The sequence below is a fragment of the Ranitomeya variabilis genome, chromosome 4, assembly GCF_051348905.1.
Source record: "Ranitomeya variabilis isolate aRanVar5 chromosome 4, aRanVar5.hap1, whole genome shotgun sequence".
Classification (NCBI taxonomy): Eukaryota; Metazoa; Chordata; class Amphibia; order Anura; family Dendrobatidae; genus Ranitomeya; species Ranitomeya variabilis.
This window is the reverse complement of record NC_135235.1, coordinates 698,722,148-698,734,441: the sequence shown is the minus strand read 5'-3', so window position 1 is coordinate 698,734,441 and position 12,294 is coordinate 698,722,148. Positions and strand designations below refer to the sequence as shown.

Below are 12,294 nucleotides of genomic sequence, written 5' to 3'. Positions count from 1 at the left end.
CAGACTGAAATGACATGAGAATACACACAGAATAATAACACAACCTATTCTGACGTCTGAATCCTTGTCGTTCCGTTCTAGACAGAATCCTATCACACTGCATTGGCTCAGGCATCTGCTCTGAGGACAACGCCACAGCGCGCACAGTTCTGCGCTCCCGCAAGTGCCGATCAATCTGAATGGCCAAAGACATAGAATCACTCAGACCGAAAGGTGTGGGAAACCCCACCATAACATCTTTAACGGATTCAGAAAGACCCTTTCTGAAAATTGCCGCCAAAGCATCATCATTCCATTTAGTCAACACAGACCATTTTCTAAATTTCTGACAATACAATTCTGCCGCCTTTTGACCCTGAGACAGGGCCAACAAGGTCTTCTTGATCCACAGAATTCGGTTCATCATATAATAATCCTAAAGCCTGAAAAAAGGCGTCTCCATTAAGCAAGGCAGGATTCCCAGATTCCAGGGAAAATGCCCAATCCTGAGGATCGCCACGCAACAGGGAGATGACGATTTTAACCTACTGAATGGAATCACCAGAGGATCGAGGTCTCAGAGCAAAAAACAGTTTACAGTTGTTTTTAAAACTCAAAAATTTGGACCTGTCAACCAAAAAACAAATCAGGAGTAGGAATCTTAGGCTCTAAAACCGGAGTCTGAACAATATAATCAGAAATACCCTGTACCCTAGCAGCAAGCTGGACTAAACGAGAAGCTAATTCCTGAACATTCATGCTAGCACAAGACTCCTCAGCCACCCAGAGAAAAAGAGGGAAGAAAAGACAAAGCAGAAAAAAAAAATGGCTCAACACCTTTATTCCCTTCTTCTGAGATGCATTTAACTCATTATTGGCCAGTTGTACTGTTGTGATCCGGTGACCTTGGAACCGCATGAAACTTTCTCTGGAGTAGGTGGAAACTATACTGACCGCAAATCCTAAACTAACACCGCAACTAGAAGTAGCCGTGGGGTGTGCCTAACAAATCCTAGACACCTCGACACAGCCGGAGGACTAAATACCCCTATAGATGGAAATAGGAATACTATCTTGCCTCAGAGCAGAACCCCAAAGGATAGGCAGCCCCCCACGAATATTGACTGTGAGTAGTGGAGGAAAGACACACGCAGGCAGAAAACAGGATTTAGCAAAAGAGGCCACTCTAGCTAAATAGGAAAGGATAGGACAGTATACTAAGCGGTCAGTATTAAAACCTTTCCAAAAATATCCACCGCAGATAATACAAAAAGTTCCACCATCTAACTAAAGACATGGAACGTATATCTGCAACTCCTGAGAATCCAACTAGACTGAGAAAATACTGACACAATCTAAGCTGGACAAGAAAAAACAAATGAATAGCACTGAATTGTAAAGCACACAGCATGTGTGCCAAAGAAACAAAAACCAGACACTTATCTTTGCTGATTTGGCAGCAAGGCAGGAGGAACCAGACAGAGATCCAAACCTCCCAAAAACCATGGACAACTGGCAAGGACTAATGAATCCTGCACACCTAAATACCCCAGTCAGAACTGCAATCAGCAGATACACCTGACCAGGATTGCAACCCAGGGACAACTGCATTACCACCTACAACCACCGGAGGGAACCCAAAAGCAGAATTCACAACAGCTATTAATGTCTACCCTCAGTCACTGGCTTTACCATTCTGGCGGTGAAAATTGCGTTGGAGCCCACGCCAATTTTTTCCGCGATTTAACCCTTTAATTCAATAGCTAGAGCGCCCAAATTTTGCACATACACACAACTAACATTAGTACTGTGGAATATGCAAAAAAAAAGGGATGTGAGATGGTTTACTGTATGTAAACCATGTCTCATATCATGTCGGGTCTGAGAAGGAGAAATGAAAAGCCGGCAATTGAATTACCGGCTTTTCTCCTATCTAGCGCTGTATGAAATATTAATATATACATATATGTGTCTCACTGACATATATATATATATATATATATATATATATATATATATATATATATATATATATATATATATATATATATACTATATAATTGTCTAAGGGTCACTTCCGTCTGTCCTTCTGTCTGTCTGTCTGTCACGGTTATTCATTTGCTGATTGGACTCGCAAGCTGCCTGTCATGGCTGCCACGACCAATCAGCGACGGGCACAGTCCGGAAGAAAATGGCCGCTCCTTACTCCCCGCAGTCAGTGCCTGTCGCCCGCATACTCCCCTCCGGTCACCGCTAACACAGGGTTAATGCCGGCGGTAACGAACCGCGTTATGCCGCGGGTAACGCACTCCGTTACCGCCTCTATTAACCCTGTGTGTCCCCAACTTTTTACTACTGACGCTGCCTATGCGGCATCAATAGTAAAACATGTAATGTTAAAAACAATAATAAAAAAAAAAATGCTATACTCACCCTCCGTAGTCACTCGCGCTGGCCGTCATCTTCCGTTGCAGGTTCCGGTGGTAATGATGGTATGGGAGGAAGGACCTGCCATGACGTCACGGTTATGTGATCACGACGTCATCAAAGGCCCTGCGTACCTGCGCTACAAAGACCTGCCATGACGTCACAGTCATTTGACCGCGACGTCATCACAGGTCCTGCGCTTATACCATCCCTGGGACCGGAAGCTGCCGTGGACTACAAGGGGCCCTCGGAAAGGTGAGTATATGTTTATTTTTTAAACTGTGACAAACCTGGCTGGGCAATATACTACGTAGCTGGGCAATATACTACGTGACTGGCCAATATACTACATGGCTCTGTGCTGTATACTACGTCGCTGTGCAATATACTACGTAACTGGGCAATATACTACGTGGCTCTGTGCTGTATACTACGTCACTGGGCAATATACTACGTCACTGGGCAATATACTATGTCACTGGGCAATATACAATGTCACTGGGCAATATACTACGTCACTGGGCAATATACGTCGTCACTGGGCAATATACTACGTCACTGGGCAATATACTACGTCACTGGGCAATATACTATGTGGCTGGGCAATATACTACGTCACTGGGCAATATACTATGTGGCTGGGCAATATACTACGTCACTGGGCAATATACTACATCACTGGGCAATATACTACGTCACTAGGCAATACACTACGTCGCTGGGCAATATACTACGTGGCTGGGCAATATACAACGTCACTGGGCAATATACTACGTGGCTGGGCAATATACTACGTGGCTGGGCAATATACTACGTGGCTGGGCAATATACTACGTCACTGGGCAATATACTATGTGGTTGGGCAATATACTACGTGGTTGGGCAATATACTACGTAACTGGGCAATATACTACGTAGCTGGGCAATATACTACGTGGCTGGGCAATATAGTACGTGGCTGGGCAGTATACTGCGTGGCTGGGCAATATACTACGTGGACATGCATATTCTAAAATACCCGATGCGTTAGAATCGGGCCACCATCTTGTATATATATATACACCCCTATACTATGTGTAGACATTTATTTTAGCTATTGTAATGTAACTTATCAGTGTGATTTTACTGTACATCATACTGAATTGCCGGCTTTTCTATAGAACACCGCTGCGTATTTCTCGCAAGTCACACTGTTGGTCCGCGTGTAATCCGTATTTTTCTGGCCCCCATAGACTTTCATTGGCGTATTTTTTGCGCAATACGGTGACAAACGCAGCATGCTGTGATTTTCTATGGCCGTAGAAGACCGTATAAAATACGGATCAGTAAAATACGGCTGATAGGAGCTGGGGCATAGAGAAGCATTGTACCGTATGCAATCCGTATTTTCTGCACCTCTCATACGTCCGTACAACACGCTAGTGTGAGGCCGGCCTAAGGCAAAATTTTTCGATAAAGATCTACTTAGGGATTCACTGTTTATTTGAAATGTAAAGTTATTATATAGCAATGTATGAATTAACATTGTTGAAAACAGAATTACATTTTTAAGCTCTGTTTTTCTTGCTGGAAAAAGTTCATATTAATGACAAACTTATTTTCAAAGTTGCATCAAGATCTTCTTAGGGATTCAGTGTTTATTTAAAATTTAAAGTTACTATATAGAAATGTATGGGTTTGCCTTGTTGAAAACGCAATTAAAGTTTAACCTCCGCTAATTTATTTTTAAATAGAGTGAAGTGGAAAGGAAAAATACATTAAAAAATACAACTTTAGAAAAAAAAATACCATAGGCATAGGTATGGCAGAATACGGCGGCGCATAAAGACTGAATCCCTAAAAAGATCTTAATGAAACTGGGAAGATAACCTTGTTGGACTAATATGAACTTATTCCAATAAAAAAAACGGAGCTTAAAACGGTTATTCGTAATACTTACCAAAGTGATGATGGGAGAGCCTGGTGTTGCAGCTTGACTTCTGTAAGATATGCCCCAGCTAGCATGTCCACTTACTCTGCATTCTCTGGTTGCTAGGGTACTGGATGTGTGAGAGGAGGGTTTATAAACTATCTCAAGGTAGACAACATTAGCATTAGCTTCTAGCCTTATCTCACTCAAAACATCACCCTCCCTCTCTCAGTTCAGGTACACAGAGAAGGGAGTTGTAAGGCTATGTGCACACTTCAGTATTTTTTGCATTTTTTTTGCTATAAAAACGTGAAAAAATCACTTACATATGGTTCCCAATCGTTTCTATGTAATCCGCAAAACTTGTGCAAATGTTGCGATTTTTTCCGCGAAAAAAACGAATCGCGGAAAAAAAAGCAACATGTTCATTAATTTTGCGGAATCGCTGATTTCCCGCACACTGTACAAAATCTACCATAGGCATAGGTACAGACAAATATGACTAAAAAATCTACCATAGGTATAGACAAACACATAGGCATAGGTACAGACAAATATGACTAAAAAATCTACCATAGGCATAGATAAAATCTACCATAGGCATAGGTAAAATCTACCATAGGCATAGATAAAATCTACCATAGGCATAGGTAAAATCTACCATAGGCATAGGTAAAATCTACCATAGGCATAGGTATAGACAAATATGACACATAGGGTTTTAGTATTTTCCCAGGAGCTAAAATGCCAAAATCTAATTTATTTAACCCCTTCTAGAGTCCGGCTAAGGGTCATATACGGCCATGCACCTCTCCAGTCACCGTGATGTTTTTCTGTTAAAAGGATGGAGGGCTGCGTCCGTGCTTGGATTTTAGAGAGATTGGTAAAATCACAGCTCACCTTCCCTATCCTTTACCCCTTATACCTGACCTGTTTAGCCAATTATCTGGAGATAAATGATTTTACAAACTTAACGTGAGAGAGGCATATAACCTTATACGTATACGCCATGGTGAAGAATAGAAGACCGCCTTTAATACACCTGAGGGGCAGATTGAACATTTGATGCTGCCATTCGGATTAACCAATGCTCCGGCAGTCTTTGAAACTGTCATTAATTATATATTTTATTCACTGATTGGTAGATTTGCGGTAGTTTACCTGGATGATATATTGAGTTACTGGCGTACTCTGGAGGAGCATGGTGAGCAAGTCAGACAGGTTCTCCAGGTTCTATTGACAACTATTTATTTTCTAAACTGGATAAATGTCAATCTGAGGTACTGACTAAAGCACGATATGTCATAGTTCAAGAGAAAGTCTGTCAAACAAAGATAAACTATAGTTCATGAAAAAACACATGTATTAATTATATTAAAAAGTACCTATGAATTAAGTGAGGTCACCTAAATGAATGAATAAAAATGTACCGTAGTTTTCGGACCATAAGACGCACCCCAAATTTTCAGAAGGAAAATAGGGAAAAATTAGTGCGTCAAATGGGCGGCCATCTTACAGTCTGAATTTAGCTTACAGAGGGGGGAAATTGACAGCGCTGATGGAGCAGGGTCACAGGAGGTGTTCAGTGATCTCATCCCAGGCTGGTGCAGCAGGTTCAGCGGTGCTTGGTGGTTCGAGGGCTCAGTTGACATTTTGTGAAAGCCCAGAGCACCTGCACAGCCATTGCTGAATGCAGTGGCCTCTGGGAAAATGGCCGCCAGAGGCGGTGCATGTGCTGAATGAGATCTCCTTGGCCATGCAGACTAACGAGCAGATCTATTTTGATGCAGGTGTTATTTTTGAAGAATGAAAATTTACAGGACGATTCCATAATTTTTTTCCTCAGAATTGAGTGATTCCATATTTTTTTCCCTATGCTTGGTTAAAAAAAGTAACCTTTACTAACTACCACATTTTTTGTTCTTGATTTCTTTTAGTGTTTCTTAAAGCCAGAAAGTTGCCATTTGAAATGACTTTAGTTTTGTGCTATAACTGTGATCTGCTTTTTTTCCACAAATATAAACAACTAATCCTCCAAGGCCAGAGATTCCATAATATTTGCCAGGGGTTGTAGTAGAAATGTATTAAAACTGTATTATATATAAGTGTGATAAAAAAATATGACCAATTTAAGAATATATTAGGAGTATGTTAAAAATATTAAAATAATTAAGATCCCCAATGAATAGACCAATAAAATATACAATGAATATGACAATAAAAATGTCATAATAAATAAAACAATTTATTAAGTCAAAAAGGTGGTGACAAAACTACATCTGTGATTTCGCTTAGTCCATGTGGAGTAAGGATGTTTAGTTTATAAATCCAAAAGATTTCTTTCCAATGTAGTTGTCCAATGCAATTCTGAACCTGTGGGGAATCTTCTCTATGAGGAATATTTTCAGTTGTGTGAAATCTTTATTGTGTTTGGTGGCGCAGTGGCGTGAAAGCCCATGCTTGAGAAAAGCCTTTTGAATATTGGAACGGTGCGAGTTCTCCCTTTTGTGGAGCGGTTGGGTAGTCCTTCCCACATATAAATTCTGACATTAGCATATAATCACATATTATTATTATTTATTTATATAGCACCAATAATTCCATGGTGCTGTACATGAGAAAGGGGTTACATACAGGGTTATAGATATCATTTACAGTAAACAAATTTACAATGACAGACTGGTACAGAGGGGAGAGTCCCCTGTCCTTGCAGACTTACATTCTATGGGATAATGGGGAAGAGACAGAAGGTCGGGGGTGCGGCAGCTCTGGTGGTGGTGAGGCGGCAGCTCTGGTGGTGGTGAGGCGGCAGCTCTGGCGGTGGTGACACAGCAGCTTGGGTGGTTAGTGACACGGCAGCTCGGGTGGTTGGTGATGCGGCAGCTCGAGTGGTTGGTGACAGGGCAGCTCGGGTGGTTGGTGACGCGGCAGCTCGGGTGGTTGGTTAGGCAGCAGCTCGGATGGTTGGTGAGGCGGCAGAATGATTATTGCAGGCTGTAGGCTTTCCTGAAGAGATGGGTTTTCAGGTTTCATCTGAAGGATCCAAGAGTGGTGGATATTCGGATGTGTTGAGGTGTGGAATTCCAGAGGATGGGGGATATTCAGGAGAAATCTTGGAGGTGGTTGTATGAGGAACGAATAAGTGTGGAAGAGAGTAGGAGGACTTGGGAGGATCGAAGATTACGTGAGGGAAGATAGTGGGAGATTAGTTCAGAGATATAGGGAGGGGACAGGTTGTGGATTGCTTTGTAGATCAGTGTTAGGCTGCCGTCACACTAGCAGTATTTGGTCAGTATTTTACATCAGTATTTGTAAGCCAAAACCAGGAGTGGGTGATTAATGCAGACGTGGTGCATATGTTTCTATTATACTTTTCCTCTAATTGTTCCACTCCTGGTTTTGGCTTACAAATACTGATGTAAAATACTGACCAAATACTGCTAGTGTGACGGCAGCCTTAGTAGTTTGAACTGGATTCGTTGGGGAATTGGGAGTCAATGGAGGGATATGCAGAGGGGAGAAACAGGTGAGTAGCGAGGAGAGAGGTAGATTAGCTGGGCAGCAGAGTTGAGGACAGACTGGAGTGGTGCAAGAGAGTTAGCGGGGAGGCCACAGAGTAGGGTGTTACAGTAATCGAGGCGGGAGATGATGAGAGCATGCATAAGAGTTTTAGTAGATTGTGGGCTGAGGAAGGGATGGATTCTGGCAATATTTTTGAGTTGGAGGCGACAGGAGGTGGCAAGCGTTTGGACATGCGGTTTGAAGGACAGAGCAGAGTCGAGAGTTACCCCGAGGCAGCGGATTTCAGGTGCGGGGGAGAGCATGATGCCGTTTACCATAATAGATAGATGAGGCAGGGGGGATATGTGAGATGAGGGAAAGATCATGAGTTCTTTTTTTTCTACATTGAGTTTTAGGAAGCGAGAGTTGAAGGAGGATATGGCTGATAGACACTCCGGGATTCTGGACAGCACAGATGTGACATCTGGGCCTGAGAGGTAAATATGAGTGTTGTTTGCATACAGGTGGTACTGGAAGCCATGGGACTTTATGAGTTGTCCTAGGCCAAGGGTATAGAAGGAAAAAAGTAGGACAGAGCCTTGAAGGACTCCAACAGAGAGAGGGTGGTATGAGGAGGTAGTATGGGAGTGGGAAACGCTAAATGTGCGGTCGGAATGGTATGAGGCAATCCTGGACAGGGTAACGCCTTTGATGCCAAGGGAAGAAAGAATCTGTAGCCGTAGGCAGTGATCGACTGTATCGAAAGCAGAGGACAGGTCGAGAAGGAGGAGGATGAAGAACTGTCTGTTAGCTTTAGCTGTGAAGTCATTATTAATTTTGGTCAGAGCAGTTTAGGTGGAGTGGTGTGGGCGGAAGCCAGATTGGAGGTTGTCAAGGAGAGAGTTAGATGAGAGGTGGGGGGAAAGTTGATCATGGACATGCTGCTCAAGGAGTTTGGAAGCAAACAGGAGCAGTGATATGGGGCGATAGCTGGGCATAGCAGTTGGGTCAAGGTTAGCTTTTTTGAGGATGGTGTGATGGTGTCATGCTTGAAGGCAGAGGGGAAGGTACCAGAAGATAGCGATAGGTTGAAAAGATGGGTTAGAGCTGGAATGAGCATGTTAGTGAGGTTGGGGAGCAGGTGGGAAGGGATGGGGTCAAGTGCACAGGTGGTGAGGTGTGATTTGGAAAGGAGGGGAGTAAGTTCTCCTTCAGTGATGTTGGAGAGGGAAGTTATTAGGGAAGGGAAGTGGTATGGAGTGGTTGGGGTGGTGGAACAGTAAAGGTTTGCCTTGTTTGGTCGATCTCGTTTTTGAAGTAGGTGGCAAAGTCCTCAGAAGAGATGAGGGGAATTGGAGGTGGCAGTGGTAAGCGGAGGAGAGTTAAATTTGTCCTGAACAGTTATTTTGTGTTGTAGGATAGTGAAGATTCAAGGTTAGTGAAATAGGTCTGTTTAGCAGAAGTGAGGGCTAGTTTGAAGGCAAGTGTAGCTTGTTTGAAAGCAGTGAAGTTGTCTGGCAGGCGCATCTGGATGCTTTTTGGAGTTTTTGTTGTGAGGTTGTTATGCCAGGGTTGCCTATTGATTTGTCGTACTTTGCCATGCATGAGAGGGGCGACTGAGTCTATGGCTGATGTGAGGGTGGAGTTATATAAAGAGGTGGCGCTATCTGTGTCGTGGAGTGAAGATATGGAGGACGGGGTAGAAGAGAGTGTGAGAGTCTGTGAATGTCTAGGTGTGCAAGGTTTCTGCAAGAATGTGGTAGTGGCTGGACATGGGGGGCGGGTGAGGAGGACAAGGATGAGAAGGTGAGATGGTGGTCAGATAGGGGGAAGGGAGAGGTTGTGAGATTAGAGGAGGAACAGAGGCGTGTGAAGATGAGGTCTAGTTTATGTCTATCTGCGTGGGTGGCTGTGGAGGACCACTGAGTAAGTCCAAAGGATGAGGTAAGGGCCAGGAGCTTGGAGGCTGCCAGTAGGGATATTAAAGTCACCCATTATGATGGCGGGGATGTCAGCAGAGAGAAAGTGAAGAAGCCAGGTGGAGAATTGGTCAATGAAGGCAGTGGCTGAGCCCAGTGGTTGGTATATGACAGCCATTTGGAGATTAGAGGGAGAGTAGATACGGATAGAGTGAACCTCAAAAGAAGGGAGGATAAGGGAGGGTGGGGGTTGGATAGGGTTGAAGTAGCAGTTTTTAGAAAAAAGGAAACCCACTCCTCTGCCATGGAGTGTGGGTAAAGTGGAGGCCACCGTAACTTAGTGCAGCAGGGGAGGCCGTGTCATGGGGCGTCAGCCAGGTCTCAGTGAGGGCCAGGTAGGAAAGGTTGCGGGAAGTAAAGAGATTGGGGATCACATGGAGCTTGTTGCAGACGGAGCAGGCCCAGAGAGAGGAAGCAGGGGAGTGGGGGTCAGTGGCACAGATTTGTGAGGGGTTGCGGTAGTTTCTCTTAGTGTGAGAAGGATAGGGGTGAGGATTAGTGGGATGTCTGTGGCGGATGGGGGGACAGGATTGGGGGATATGTCGCCAGCAGCGAGAATGAGAAGAAAAAGAGAAAGCAGGTGGGTGAAGGAGAGCAATCGGCTTATAGAGAGAGAGAGAGGTGCTTGGGATTCAAGGGTGCAGTGGGTATTCCAGTTTAGGAGACAGTTCAGACGTACCAGGTAGAACAGGGTGAGAGAGGTGCATGGGATTCAGGGGTGCAGTGGGTATACCAGGTTAGGAGATGCAATGCACTTTTGAGACCGGAGCGCGCGAGGAGCGTTGGTAACCGCTTCTCCTGGATCCGGCCGCTTCTCCTGGATCCGGGGGCTCCGAAAGCATCTATGTGGGCTGTGCTATATACTACGTGGGCTGTGCGATATACTGCGGTGGCTGTGCGATATACTGCGTGGGCTGTGCGATATACTGCGTGGGCTGTGCAATATACTGTGTGGGCTGTGCGATATGCTGCGTGGGCTGTGCAATATACTGCGTGGGCTGTGCTATATACTGCGTGGGCTGGGCAATATACTACGTGACTGGGCAATATTCTACGTGGCTGGGCAATATACTACGTGGCTGGGCAATATACTACGTGGCTGGGCAATATACTACGTGGCTGGGCAATATACTACGTGGCTGGGCAATATACTACGTGACTGGACAATATACTATGTGGCTGGGCAATATACTACGTGGCTGGCCAATATACTACATGGCTGGGCAATATACTACGTGGACATGCATATTCTAGAGTACCCGATGCGTTAGAATCGGGCCACCATCTAGTATATGTATAAGGCTTTATGCCCCTCTCACGCTGAGTTTGTAAAATCATTTATCCCAAGATAATTGGTTAAACAGGTCAGGTATAAGGGGTAAAGTATAGGGATTGTGAACTGCGATTTTATTAAAGGGAACCTGTCACCCCGTTTTTTCCGTATGAGATAAAAATACTGTTGAATAGGGCCTGAGCTGTGCATTACAATAGTGTATTTTGTGGACCCCGATTCCCCACCTATGCTGCTGAAATACGTTACCAAAGTAGCCGTTTTCGCCTGTCAATCAGGCTGGTCTGGTCAAATGGGCGTGGTGTCTTCCCCCAGATCTTGCTTAGTTTTCCGTTGGTGGCGTAGTGGTTTGCGCATGCCGAAGTCCAGAATCCACTGCACAGGGGAGGGAAAACAGCGCGATCTGCGCCGCGGCAAATTTTAGGCCACACCCATTTCACAACTAGCCACGCCCCAACCACACCCATTTAGCACTTCTGATCACAATGTTTCGTTAACAATAATTATGAACAAAAAAATATGGCCACACACGACGCTCCATACTGTACAATGGCCATTGGCCACATTATGCTCCATACTGTATAATGGCCCCACATGATGCTTTGTACAGTATAATGGCCCCACACGATGCTGGGTATAGTATAATGGCCACACAATGCTGGGTACAGTATAATGGCCCCACACAATGCTGGGTGCAGTATAATGGCCACACATGGTTACCCCACCCCCATCATTGCCTTCTCCATCAGTACACACAAACACCTTTCACCGCGCTCCCTCGCAGCAGCCGGCAGCTTCCACTCCCACGGCGCTGAATGGTGTCATCCAGCTGCGCCGCTGACTGCTGTATCCAGCATTACAGCTCAGTCCCCATAGAATGTAATACAGCACAGCCCCCATAGAATGTAATACAGCACAGCCCCCATAGAATATAATGCAGCACAGCCCCATAGAATATAATGCAGCACAGCCCCATAGAATATAATGCAGCACAGCCCCATAGAATATAATGCAGCACAGCCCCATAGAATATAATGCAGCACAGCCCCATAGAATATAATGCTGCACAGCCCCATAGAATATAATGCTGCACAGCCCCCATAGAATGTAACGCAGGCAGGTGGCAGCCCCCATAGAATGTAACGCAGGCAGGTGGCAGCCCCCATAGAATGTAACGCAGGCAGGTGGCAGCCCCCATAGAATGTAAC

General features: G+C 44.7%; 1 protein-coding gene across 1 annotated transcript in view; it reads right to left on the bottom strand.

Moving 5' to 3' along the window:
• The window catches only part of LOC143767730 (uncharacterized), a 598,000-nt gene that overhangs the window by 239,224 nt on the left and 346,482 nt on the right, over positions 1-12,294 (bottom strand). The window lies entirely within an intron of this gene.